General features: G+C 39.9%; 1 non-coding gene across 1 annotated transcript; it reads left to right on the top strand.

The window, feature by feature from the left end:
• Nucleotides 1–6,048: 6,048 nt before the first annotated feature.
• LOC112580019 lies at nucleotides 6,049–6,168 on the top strand. The gene has a single exon (XR_003104385.2). It is a non-coding gene; the product is annotated as a small nucleolar RNA ACA64 (small nucleolar RNA).
• Nucleotides 6,169–13,464: the final 7,296 nt, after the last annotated feature.

Raw genomic sequence — 13,464 nt, 5'->3', positions numbered from 1 at the left:
CTGGGCTTCTAAGACCCACTCGAGAAGGTGTCTAAGGTGGGGCACCTTCCGCTATTCGAGAGGGCGCCTGCGGCCTCCGTGGTCAGAGCTAACCTGGTGTCACGGGTTATATTGATTTTCCGCGTAAACCAAGCCACTCAGCTTCTTTTCTCCACTGAATTTCCTCACTGAGCTATCCTTATTCTATTCCTCTTTGTATCCTTAATTAAAGTGTAATTAAGCAGTTATTCCCTGACCCTCGCCTAGCCGTCTCTCCTTCGAATACCCTGGATCAGCCGGGGCTGGTCCCCGGCACATAAGCACAATATGTTATGGGTTAGCCATGTTATAATATTATAGGCAGACTTTTTAAAACATTGTTAAATACCTAGTAAATGAAAATACATTCACAATCCATTATTGTATAAAATAAGCCTGCTACAAAATGGTATGTAAAATATGGTTCTCCTTTAAAATGTTATCTGTACCAATTGCTATCTCCATACTAGGATAACAGTTTATTTTTATTCTCTTTTTTGTGCTTTTCTCTAAGTTTTCTGGCATAATCAGGTATCCCGTTCTCTTAGAAGTGAAATTCCTAGATGATAGATGTGAGAGTTGGACTATAAAGAAAGCTGAGTGCCAAAGAACTGATGCTTTTGAACTGCGGTGTTGGAGAAGACTCTTGAGAGTCCCTTGGACTGCAAGGAGATCCAACCAGTCCATCCTAAAGGAAATCAGTCCTAAATATTCATTGGAACGACTGATGCTGAAACTCCAATACTTTGGCCACTTGATACAAAGAACCAACTCACTGGAAAAGACCCTGATGCTGGGAAAGATCAAAGGCAGGAGGAGAAGGGGACGACAGAGGATAAGATGGTTGGATGGCATCACCAACGTGATGGACATGAGTTGAGTAGGCTCCGGGAATTGGTGATGGACAGGGAAGCCTGGCGTGCTGCAGTCCGTGGGGTCGCAAAGAGTCGGACATGACTGAGCGACTGAACTGAACTAAGACTGTATACAGGGGCTTCCCCAGTGACTCAGATGGAAAAGAACCCACCTGTCAATACAGGAGATGCAAGATACGTAGGTTCGATCCCTGGGTCAGGAAGATCACTGCAAAAGGAAGTGGCAACCTGCTCCAGGATTCTTGCCTGGAAAATTGCATAGACAGAGGCGCCTGGCAAGCTATAGTCCATGGAGTCACAGAGTCGGGCACGACTGAGAGTGCATATGCACACCACACACAGGCTGTATATATCAACTACATTTAGCTAAAACTGTCAAACAGTTTTCCAAAGTAGCTATACCAATTTATACTCCCACTGGCAACATATGAGTTCTGGTTTAGAGATGCATTTTTAACAACATGCATCCAGTAAACAGCCATTGATTTGAACCCTACTACTGTACAAGTTACAGTAATTAACAAGTTAGAAATAAGTACATTGATTTGAATGCATATGTTAGTAACATAATAGGAACCATTTTTAACTTGTACTTTTCATTAATTTCTCTCATTTTATTTATTTTTATACTCTCTAGGTGTGTTATATATGTTAAAGAACTAAAATTAGATTTCTTAAGTACAGGAGCTAGACAAGATTTCCTTCTTTTTCTTATCTTCTTTCAGTTCAGTTCAGTTCAGTTGAGTCACTCAGTCGTGCCCGACTCTTTGCGACCCCATGAATCACGGCACGCCAGGCCTCCCTGTCCATCACCAACTCCCGGAGTTTACCCAAACTCATGTTCATCGAGTCGGTGATGCCATCCAGCCATCTCATCCTCTGTCGTCCCCTTCTCCTCCTGCCCCCAATCCCTCCCAGCATCAGGGTCTTTTCCAATGAGTCAACTCTTTGCATCAGGTGGCCAAAGTATTGGAGTTTCAGCTTCAGCATCAGGCCTTCCAATGAACACCCAGGACTGATCTCCTTTAGGATGGACTGGTTGGATCTCCTTGCTGTCCAAGGGACTCTCAAAAGTCTTCTCCAACACCACAGTTCAAAAGCATGAATTCTTCAGCACTCAGCTTTCTTCACAGTCCAACTCTCACATCCATACATGACCACTGGAAAAACCATAGCCTTGACTAGATGGACCTTTGTTGGCAAAGTAATGTCTCTGCTTTTTATATGCTGTCTAGGTTGGTCATAACTTTCCTTCCAAGGAGTAAGTGTCTTTTAATTTCATGGATGCAATCACCATCTGCAGTGATTTTGGAGCCCCAAAAAATAAAGTCTGACACTGTTTCCACTGTTTCCCCATCTATTTCCCATGAAGTGATGGGACCAGATGCCGTGATCTTCGTTTTCTGAATGTTGAGCTTGAAGCCAAACTTTTCATTCTCCTCTTTCACTTTCATCAAGAGGCTCTTTAGTCCTTCTTCACTTTCTGCCATAAAGGTGGTGTCATCTGCATATCTGAGGTTATTGGTATTTCTCCCAGCAATCTTGATTCCAGCTTGTGCTTCCTCCAGCCCAGCATTTCTCATGATGTCCTCTGCATAAAAGTTAAATAAGCAGGGTGACAATATACAGCCTTGATGAACTCCTATTCCTATTTGGAACCAGTCTGTTGTTCCATGTCCAGTTCTAACTGTTGCTTCCTGACCTGCATACAGGTTTCTCAAGGGGCACCTCCTTTACTGCTGCTAAGTCACTTCAGTCGTGTCAGACTCTGTGCGACCCCATCGACGGCAGCCCACCAGGCTCCCCCGTCCCTGGGATTTTCCAGGCAAGAATACTGGAGTGGGTTGCCATTTCCTTCTCCAATGCATGAAAGTGAAACGTGAAAGGGAAGTCACTTAGTCGTGTCCGACCCTCAGCGACCCCATGGACTACAGCCTTCCAGGCTCCTCCATCCACGGGATTTTCCAGGCAAGAGTACTGGAGTGGGGTGCCATTGCCTTCTCTGCACCTCCTTTAGTCCCACTTAAAAATGTAATTATGTCTTATATTGTATTATACATTTCTCAAATCATTAAATATTTAAAATACCAAAAATCCATGATCATATGAAAAAAAGAAGAGTAGTATCCTTTCACATACTGTTCTTTCAGACAGCTCATGAGACTGTAGTCCATATCGTCACATCTCGTTGAGGAAATGGGCAAAGCATATCACCTTTAACAAAAAACAGAAGTTTAGGTGTAGCATAGGGAAGTGAGCACTCTGAGATGAGGACATCAAAATGATCCCTTCATCAACCCAGAAACCTTGGAAACTAAAAAAAGGATGAAGACATTATCATTTGCAGTCAAATTAAATCTAAATTTAAATTAGTTTCTAAAGTTGTTTTCCTTAAAAAGAACTCAAAAGTGAACAATGTATATCCTATTAGAATATTAATCATCCCATCAAATTCTTTTTTCTACCAAATATCTTAATAAAAACACTTTGCTTTTGAATGATCTTTTCTCCTAAGGAAATTTGTCAAGTGGTCAGGGTCTACTCCACTGATGATATGAGGCTTATTAATTATTAAAACTCTTCTCAAAACCATCTGTCTTTTCTTTTAAAGTGAATCACTTTAGCATGTTAGGGGCTCTAGAGCAGATGCAGCTGACAGTCATGTCTTCAAAACCCAGCTCAACTGCTTCCCAGCTTTGTGACCTGCATCAGATAACTTTAATAAGTACTCATTCATTTCTTGTTGTGCCTCAACTTTCTCTCTAAAAATAACAATCACAGTACCTAGATAATTGGTTTGGAATGAGAATTGTACATCTCTATCTCTTTATATTTCCCTAAGTAAAGTCTAAGGCACATAATAATAAGCACTCATTAATTTAGTCTTCAAGGCAATTTCTAGGGACTTTATCATAAAGACATAATTCTAAACACAAAGATTCATGTGCAGGTATTGTCATATCAAATGTACAGCAAGTAACAGGAAAAAGGCCACATATACCAAACTTCAATATTAATAAGGTGAACACATAATTTATAGTCTCCAAAAGATTTAGAGTTTACTAATATACAGTGTTGCAGAGTGGTCAACAAGTTTGTACATTGTTGGTAAGAATACAAATAAACACAGTTTTCTTGAAGGGAAAAAAAAGTATTGTCATACTAGCAAGATTTTATAATATCAAAACTTTGGAAATAATTTAACTGATAAATAGGAATGAACTAAAATTCTATCCTATCCAAACATAGTTTATCAAATAGTATGATCTCAGATTTATAAAATATATATATATATATATAAAAATCTCTTGATACATTCAGAACTACAACATATGGTTACAGGAGTTCTTCATTGCATAATTTACCTCCCCTAGGGGCAAGTGAGATCTGAAATCTAGCTGTTCTCTGCTTGTCAAAAGCCATACACCCTGGTGCAGGGTTGCATTCACCTAGAGAACAGGATGTCTTTTTCTAAATTGCTCAAAGGGGTATTATGACTTAGCACCAGTCATCTGGAAATACGGACAGAAAAAAAAAGATTGGAAAGGTACAGACCAAAGTATTATCACTGATTATGTTAAAGTAACAGGATTCTGAGGGAGTTTTTTTTTTTTTCCACTGTGATTTTCTATGTTTTCCAAATTTTCCATAATGAATATGCACTATTTTTATAATTATAAGACAAAACTTTGACTTTTAAAAAACAAGCTAGATTTAAAAATGCAAATCAAGGAACTTCTACTGTGGTTTAGTGGTTCCAGTGCAGGGGTTGTGGGTTCTATCCCTGGTCAGGGTACTAAGATCTCACATGTGGCAGGGTATGGCCAATTTGGCAAAACTAATACAATTTTGTAAAGTTTAAAAATAAAAAAATAAAACTTGTTTAAAAATGCAAATCAAAGTTAGGATATCACCTCATACCCATTAGGACGGCTGCCAATAAAAAGCAAAAAACAGAAAATAACAAGTGTTGGGGAGAATGTAGAGAAATAGGAGGCCTTGTGCAGTGTCAGTAGGGATATGAAATGGCACAGCCACTGTGGAAAACAGTAAGTGCCACAAAAAACGTGAAACTAGAATGACCACGTTGTTGTGCTGTTCAGTCACTACGTCGTGTCCAGCTCTTTGCGAGCCAGTGGACCGCAGCACGCCAGGCTTCCCTGTCCTTCACCATCTCCCAGAGTTTGCTCAAACTCATGTCCACTGGGTCAGTGACGCTATCTAACCATCTCATCCCCTCCTACCCTCTTCTCCTTTTGCCTTCAATCTTTCCCAGCATCAGGGAGAATTACCATATGCTCCAGCAATTCCACTACTGAGTATATATCCAAAAGAATTAAAAGCAGGATCTGGAAGAGATATTTGCACACCAACATTCTGAGCAACATTATATTCAATAGCCAAGGGAAAGAGGTGGGAAACTTGGGTGTTGCCCTTGACTTGCTGCCTCACCCAGGGCCATGCCCACTTCTTGGGGACAACCTGCAACCAACAACTGGCCTATGCAAAGAGTAAAGCTTGAGTTCAAATCAGAAGGGCTCCCTCAGCTCCAGAGTTCCTCATGGGATCAGGCCAAGACTGCCTTTATCCATGTTGAGCTGGAGGGAACACCCCAATAAACAGCCCCCACACAAATCTCTTATTTTAGAGTCTGTTTCCCAGAGGGCCTGACCTGCAACTCTTATTCAAGAAATCCTTTCCAGATACTCTTACAGTTTCTTTTTTCATTTTATATTTTATCTTTAGATTTTTTTTTAATACATTTGGAGTTTACTTTTATATAATATGGGGATCTGATTGTATTTCTCTCCTTGCAGTGAGAAAATTTCTCAGTGCCATTTATTAATACTTATACTCCATCGTTTCTTCTGATTTTATTTCTCTATCATATAAGAAATTCTCGTTTATATACAGATCTGTTTCTTGATTTTCTACCCTGCCCTCTTGGCTTAAAGAGTTGATCCTATGACACTGTTTCAATTGCTTTGGCTTATTTTCCAAAATTGTCTTTTTATAACTCACCGAATATATTCCAGAATTATTTTATTGATTTACCTCCAAAAAATCCTTCTGGAATTGTTTTTCAAATCACACTGCACTTACAGATTAATTTTGGAAGAATTAAATCTTTAAAGTGTTAAATCATCTTATTGGCATTGGTTGAAAATTACCTGTGACTTTGGTCACAGGTGAGATTCCTTGCCCAGAACCACCAGGGCCTCAGCTCACTGTTCACTCCTCCTTGTTGGGGGGTAAAACCCAGGCTCTGACATGTACCTCTGCTCTGGGCTGCCTGCAGCTGCTGGCGTGTTCTAAATTCTGGTATCTGACCCCTGACCTGTCTTCTACCCACAGGACACCTGGATGCTCAGAGTTTGAGTCCTACAGCACCAGAACTGTGGGAAGGAAGGGGATCTGCTCTTGTTATTTTTTTTTATTGGAGTATAATCGCTTTACAGTGTCGTGGTAGTTTCTGCTATACAAAGAAGTGAATTTGCTATATGTATAACTATATCCCCCTGCCCTCTTGAGCTTCCCTCCCACCTCCCCTTCTCTCATTTTTCAATAAAGCTGTTGATCTAAAAAAAAAAGTTAAATTATCTCATTATTAGCATGGTATGTTGCTTCATTTATTTAGGTGTTCTAAATATTCACTAATCAAGCCATACAATTTTTCCATAATTATTTTCTTTTTTTTAGATTAATTTTTTTGTATTATATGGGCTTCCCTGGTGGCTCAGCAGTAAGGAATTGCCTGCAATGCAGGAGACCCTTGTTCAATTCCTGGGTCAGGAAGATCCCATGGAGAAGGAAATGGCAATTTCCCACTCCAGTATTCTTGCCTGAAAAATGCCATGGACAGAGGAGCCTGGTGGGCTACTGTTCATGGGGTCACAAAGAGTCAGACACGACTAGGTGACTAAGCACAAGCTACTTAACATTGCTTAATAAGTTATTTTCTTTTAAAACCAGCTAGATACACTTTCTGCAGTATGTGACAGAACTCTGACAGTTACATATAACATTTATTTTTGTTCTTTTTGCAATGACCGAGAATCAAGTATTAACTCAAAAGTAGTGGTCATAGCGGGGATCACCGTGTTTTTCTCTACTTAAAGTGAAGACTCAAGCAGACACCACCAGTTATCAACCCAATTTCAAGTCTCTATGTTTTTTTTTGCTTTCTACCAGAAATCAATTTTGTTTATAGAGGCAAAATGCAACTGCTTTTGTAACTAAAGGTGGTTGTGTAATGCAGTCCAAGACAATGGGATGTTAGGAGGACATGCCCGGGTGAGCTTGCAGAAAGCCCAACTGGCTTGGTCCACATCTCTCTACCCTTTTCTCTGTCTTCTTCTTCTTGCCTAGAGCCAGAGGTAGAAACCACCTTAGCATGAGAACAAAAGCTGAATGTGAGGGATTGAGGGGAGTTAGAGGGACCTAGAACACTGAAGCTTTTAGGCCGTGTACAGGGCTGTGCTGCTCACCGCTGGACTTCCTTTTTATTATTAGGAAAAAGCCAACATTTGTATGTTTATACCACTGTTGTCAGGGTTTCATGTACATATAACAAACACAGGCCTAGATAATATCACATTTAAGTTCTGTTAAATGTGATATTTGCCATAAATTGTTGGTTGATGTTCTGAATCAGGTTGAAATTCTTCTCTTATATTCCACATTCTGGATATCTCCTTTCTGGCATCTCCGGAATTGTTGTGCATGAGAAAGAGCCAGCAGCCATTCTTAGCTTACCATCTTATCTAACATCAGAAGTTCCTGGTTCAATGCATCAAACTATCAATGCAAATATATTTCTCTAAATATAAATACATGCCTTAAGAATAAAGAAGATAACAATGTGTGTATGTGCACAAATATGTTTATTTTCTTCCTTTCTTTGAATATTTTACATACATTTATTTTCTTCCTTCCTTTCCTTCCTTTCTATATTTTATATGTATTTCAAGAAACTTCAAGAACCCAACAAATTCCAAACATTCCATTAGTCCTTAAAGAGGCCACAAAAATGAACATAACACCATCTTTACCACTGTAATCCAGTATGGAAAATAAACTTTTTTTTGTTTATTTAAAATAAAGTTTATTCCACAAACAAAATAAAGTCAACACTTTTTGAATTCTTACATTCCCAGATTTTAATAAGAATCAAAATTTATATTTTATTTTATTTTGATCACCAACCAACATTTTAAGTGACATTTTTTAAGCAAGAAAACATGCCCAATTCCATAAACTTTTTACCCTAATTACTATGTTGCCAGAATACTGGAGTGAGTACTTTCCCTTCTCCAGCAAATCTTCCCAACCCAGGGATTGAACCCAGGTCTCCCGCATTGCAGGCAGATTCTTTAATTACTATAAACAAGGTATAACATGATTAGAGTTACAGGATGTTTTTTTAAAGGGTAGTAATTGTAGTTGGAGCTCTGGAAAGATCTCAAAGACTAGTGTTTGAAAATTCTAGGGCAAATTTGACATGGGAAGATCCTACACTCAGCTCCTCCCTCAGACACACTAAATGTATAGCTACATATAAACAACTTCTTCTGGGGTGGGGCAGGGCAAGAACTAGCAAGCAATTCCTACAGATGAGGAAATGAGGGGAAAAAACCCACACTGAAGTAGGTTGTTGTTCATTCGCTAAGTCGTGTCCAACTCTTTGCAACCCCATGCACTGTAGCCTGCCAGGCTCCTCTGTCCATGGGATTCTCCAGGCAAGAACATTGGAGGGAGTGGCCATTTCCTTCTGCAGGGGATCTTCCCCACCCAGGGATCAAACCTGTATCTCCTGCATTGGTAGGCAGATTCTTTATCACTGAGCCACCAGGGAAGCCCCACTGAAGTGGGTAGGACAGGCTTAAAAACAACCCTGGCTTTGTAACACACAGTTCAGGAGGGGACTCGAAAAGTAGAGCTTCTCTCAGAAGAGCAAAGAGTTTCAACCCCACATTGGGCACCCAAATTTTAAAACCTACATCTGAGACACACAAGCTCCCCCCTAAACATTAAGTTTTTAATACCAGTGGGGCTGCAACCATGAAACCGGCCAGGCTACAAAGGACTGGGAAACAACTCTTAAAGGGTTAGTGCATTCAGCCTCACCCACCCCAGGGACCAGCAGAGAGGCAGCCAATTGTGAGGAGTCTAGATTCTACATGAAAGGAGTTCATTTGGTTATATTAAAGCCTTGGTCCAAGGGGCAAGCATCTAATTAAACATACTTCTAAGGACCTACCAGAGTACTCTCCAGAGATGGAGGCTGGAAACTGACATCTTTGCGTTCTCCTCCTAAGCCACTCTCCAACTCACCAGCAGCTCCCAGAAAGGAGAGTGCACACACTTTTGTGCCCCAATTTTTGTAGCTGCCACCAGGATCACCTCTTTATTACTTGGCTCTGGTGGCCAGCAGGACTTAACACTTGTGTTCCCACAGGAGTAGATATATTTGCATACTTTAAAAGTTGCTACCTGAGAGTCTGGTTTCCAATTAGCTTGACACTAGGCAGTGACTAAGAACATCCCCTTTGGGACATTGACAGGTCTTGGCACACCATCAATGCCTGGGAGTCTAAAATAGGTTGTGTGGACAATCACAGAAGTTCGAGAGACAAGCAAGAGCTAGAGCAGTGTTGAGCAAGAAGGTTCATGTTCACCACGAGGTCATGCCTTTAAGACTGAAGAGGTGGCTGTTTTATGTGTGTGTGCTAGGTGGCTTCAGTCTTGTTCGACTCCTGCTATGCCATGGACTGCAGCCTGCCAGGCTCCTCTGTCCATGGGATTCTTCAGGTAATAGTACTAGAGTGGGTTTCCATGCCCTCTCCTAGGGGATCTTCCTAACCCAGAGATCAAACCTGTGTCTCCTCCATTGCAGGCAGATTCTTTACCACTGAGCCACCAGCAAAGCCTGGCTATTTTATACAAACTGTTATTTTAAAAAATGGATAAACAAGATCCTACTATATGACACAGAGAATTATATTCAATGTCCTGTGATAAGCCATAATGGAAAAGAATATAAAAAAGAATATACATGTGTATATATATATATATATATATATATATGTCTATATAAATGTAACTGAATCACTTGATTGTACAGCATAAATACATTATAAATCATCTATACTTCAATTAAATTTTAAAAAAGAGTTGGTTTTTACATATAAGATAAAACAGCCAACACAGAATCAAGAAAAATGAAGAAATAGAGGAACCTGTTTCAAATGAAAGAACAAGATATAATCTTAAGGGGGAAAATCCTTAATGAAATGGACATGTGATTTACCTGATAGTTTTTTAAATTGTTCATAAAGATGCTCACAGAATGTAGAAGAAGAACGTCTGAACACAGTGAGAACTACAGCAAAGAAATGGAAGAACATAAGAAAGTACCAAACAAGTTGATGAGCTGGAATAAATAACTGGACTGAAAAATACAATAGAGGCACTCAACAGTCAACTAGATGAGGCAAAGAAAGAGATGGACAGGTCAGTAGAACTCATCCAATCACAGCAGAAAAAAAATTTTTAATGAAGGTAGTTTAATATACTTGTGGGATGACATCAAGCAGACCAACATTCACATAATAGAAATACCAGAAGACAAAAGGAGGCAGAAAAACTTACTTAAATAAATAATGACTTCCCAAAAACTTCACTACGCTGGAGGAAGGGAACAGACATCCAGATTCAAGAAGCCCATAAAGGTGCAAATAAGATGAACCCAAAGAGACCTACACTAAGATATATAACCACAATGTCAAAAGTTAAAGACAAGGAGACAATCTTTTTTTTTTTTTATAATTTTTTTTTTTTTTTTTTTTTTTAGGAGACAATCTTAAATGCAGAAATAAGAAAACCTTTTACACTCAAGGGAACCCCTATAAGACTATTAGACTTCTCAGTAGACACTGTGTAGGCCAGAAGAAGTGGCACAATATATTCAAAATGCTAAAAAGAAAAAATTTTTCAATCAAGAATACTCCACCCAACTAGATTATCATTCAGAATCGAAGGAGAAATAAACATTTCCAGACAGAAAAAATTTTAAAGTTCATAACGCTAGACCAGCCGTATCAGTTCAGTCGCTCAGTCATGTCCGACTCTTTGCAACCCCATGAACAGGAGCACGCCAGGCCTCCCTGTCCATCACCAACTCTCGGAGTCTACCCAAACCCATGTTCATCGAGTCGGTGATGCCATCCAACCATCGTATCCTCTGTCGTCTCCTTCTCCTCCTGCCCTCAATCTTTTCCAGCATCACGGTCTTTTAAAATGAATCAGCTCTTCACATCAGGTGGCCAAAGTATTGGAGTTTCAGCTTCAGCATCAGGCCTTCCAATGAACAACCAGGACTGATCTCCTTTAGGATGGACTGGTTGGATCTCCTTGCAGTCCAAGGGACTCTTAAGAGTCTTCTCCAACACCACTGTTCAAAAGCATTAATTCTTCGGTGCTCAGCCTTCTTCACAGTCCAACTCACACATCCATACATGACCACTGGAAAAACCATAGCCTTGACTAGACAGACCTTTGTTGGCAAAGTAATGTCTCTGCTTTTCAATATGCTGTCTAGGTTGGTCATAACTTTCCTTCCAAGGAGTAAGCGTCTTTTCATTTCATGGCTGCAATCACTATCTGCAGCTATCTTGGAGCCCAGAAAAATAAAGTCAGCCACTGTTTCCCCATCTATTTGCCATGAAGTGATGGGACCAGATGCCATGATCTTCGTTTTCTGAATGTTGAGCTTTAAACCAACTTTTTCACTCTCCTCTTTCACTTTCATCAAGAGGCTCTTTAGTTCCTCTTCATTTTCTGCCATAAGGGTGGTGTCATCTGCATATCTGAGGTTGTTGATATTTCTCTCAGCAATCTTGATTCCAACTTGTGCTTCTTCCAGCCCAGCGTTTCTCATGATGTACTCTGCATAGAAGTTAAATAAGCAGGGTGACAATATACAGCCTTGACGTACTCCTTTCCTGATTTGGAATCAGTCTGTTGTTCCATGTCCAGTTCTAACTGTTGTTTCTTGACCTGCATACAGATTTCTCAGGAGGTATGTAGGTGTTCTGGTATTCCCATCTCTTTAAGAATTTTCCACAGTCTGTTGTGATCCACACAGTCAAAGGCTTAGGCACAGTCAGTAAAGCAGAAGTAGATGTTTTTCTGGAACTCTCTTGCTTTTTCTATGATCCAAGGGATATTGGCAATTTGATCTCTGGTTCCTCTGCCTTTTCTAAATCCAGCTTGAACATCTGGAAGTTCTCAGTTCACTTACTGTTGAAGCCTGTCTTGGAGAATTTTGAGCATTACTATGCTAGCATGCGAGATGAGTACAATTGTACAGTACTTTGAGCATTCTTTGGCATTGCCTTTCTTTGGGATTGGAATGAAAACTGACCTTTTCCAGTCCTGTGGCCACTGCTGAGTTTTCCAAATTTGCTGGCTTATTGAGTCCAGCACTTTCACAGCATCATTTTAGGATCTGAAATAGCTCAACTGAATTCCATCACCTCCACTAGCTTTGTTCAAAGTGATGCTCCCTAAGGCCCACTTGACTTCACATTCCAGGACACCTGGTTCTAGGTGAGTGATCACACCATCATGGTCATCTGGGTCATGAAGATCTTTTTTGTATAGTTCTTTTGGTTATTCTTGCCACCTCTTCTTAATATCATCTGCTTTTGTTAGGTCCACACCATTTCTGTCCTTTATTGTGCCCATGTTTGCAGGAAATATTCCCTTTGTATCTCTCATTTTCTTAAAGAGGTCTCTAGTCTTTCCCATTCTGTTGTTTTCCTCTATTTCTTTGCATTGATCACTGAGGAAGGCTTTCTTATCTTTCCTTGCTATTCTTTGGAACTCTGCATTCAAATGGGTATATCTTTCCTTTCCTCCTGTGCCTTTCACTTCTTTTCTCAGCTATTTCTAAAGCCTCCTTAGACAACCATTTTGCCTTTTTGCATTTCTTTTTCTTGGGGATGGTCTTGATCACTGCCTCCTGTACAATGTCACAAACCTCCATCCATATTTCTTCAGGCACTCTATCAGATCTAATCCTTTCAATCTATTTGTCACTTCTACTGTATATCTTAAGGGATTTGATTTAGGTCTTATCTGAATGGTCTAGTGGTTTTCCCTACTTTCTTCAATTTAAGTCTGAATTTGGCAATAAGGAGTTCATGATCTGAGCCACAGTCAGCTCCTGGTCTTGTTTTTGCTGACTGTATAGAGCTTCTCCATCTTTGGCTGCAAAGAATATAATCAATCTGATTTAGGTGTTGACCATCTGGTGATGTCCATGTATAGAGTCTTCTCTTGTGTTGTTTGAAGAGGGTGTTTGCTATGACCAGTGCATTCTCTTGGCAAAACTCTATTAGCCTTTGCCCTGCTTCATTCCATATTTCAAGGCCAAATTTGCCTGTTACCCCAGGTGTTTCTTGACTTCCTACTTTTGCATCCCAGTCCCCTATAATGAAAAGAACATCTTTTTTGGGTGTTAGTTCTAAAAGATCTTGTAAGTCTTCATAGAACCATTCAACTTCAG

Source organism: Bubalus bubalis, chromosome 17, assembly GCF_019923935.1.
Source record: "Bubalus bubalis isolate 160015118507 breed Murrah chromosome 17, NDDB_SH_1, whole genome shotgun sequence".
Taxonomy (NCBI): Eukaryota; Metazoa; Chordata; class Mammalia; order Artiodactyla; family Bovidae; genus Bubalus; species Bubalus bubalis.
The sequence above is the reverse complement of the archived record's forward strand: the minus strand, read 5'-3'. Positions and strand labels throughout refer to the sequence as shown.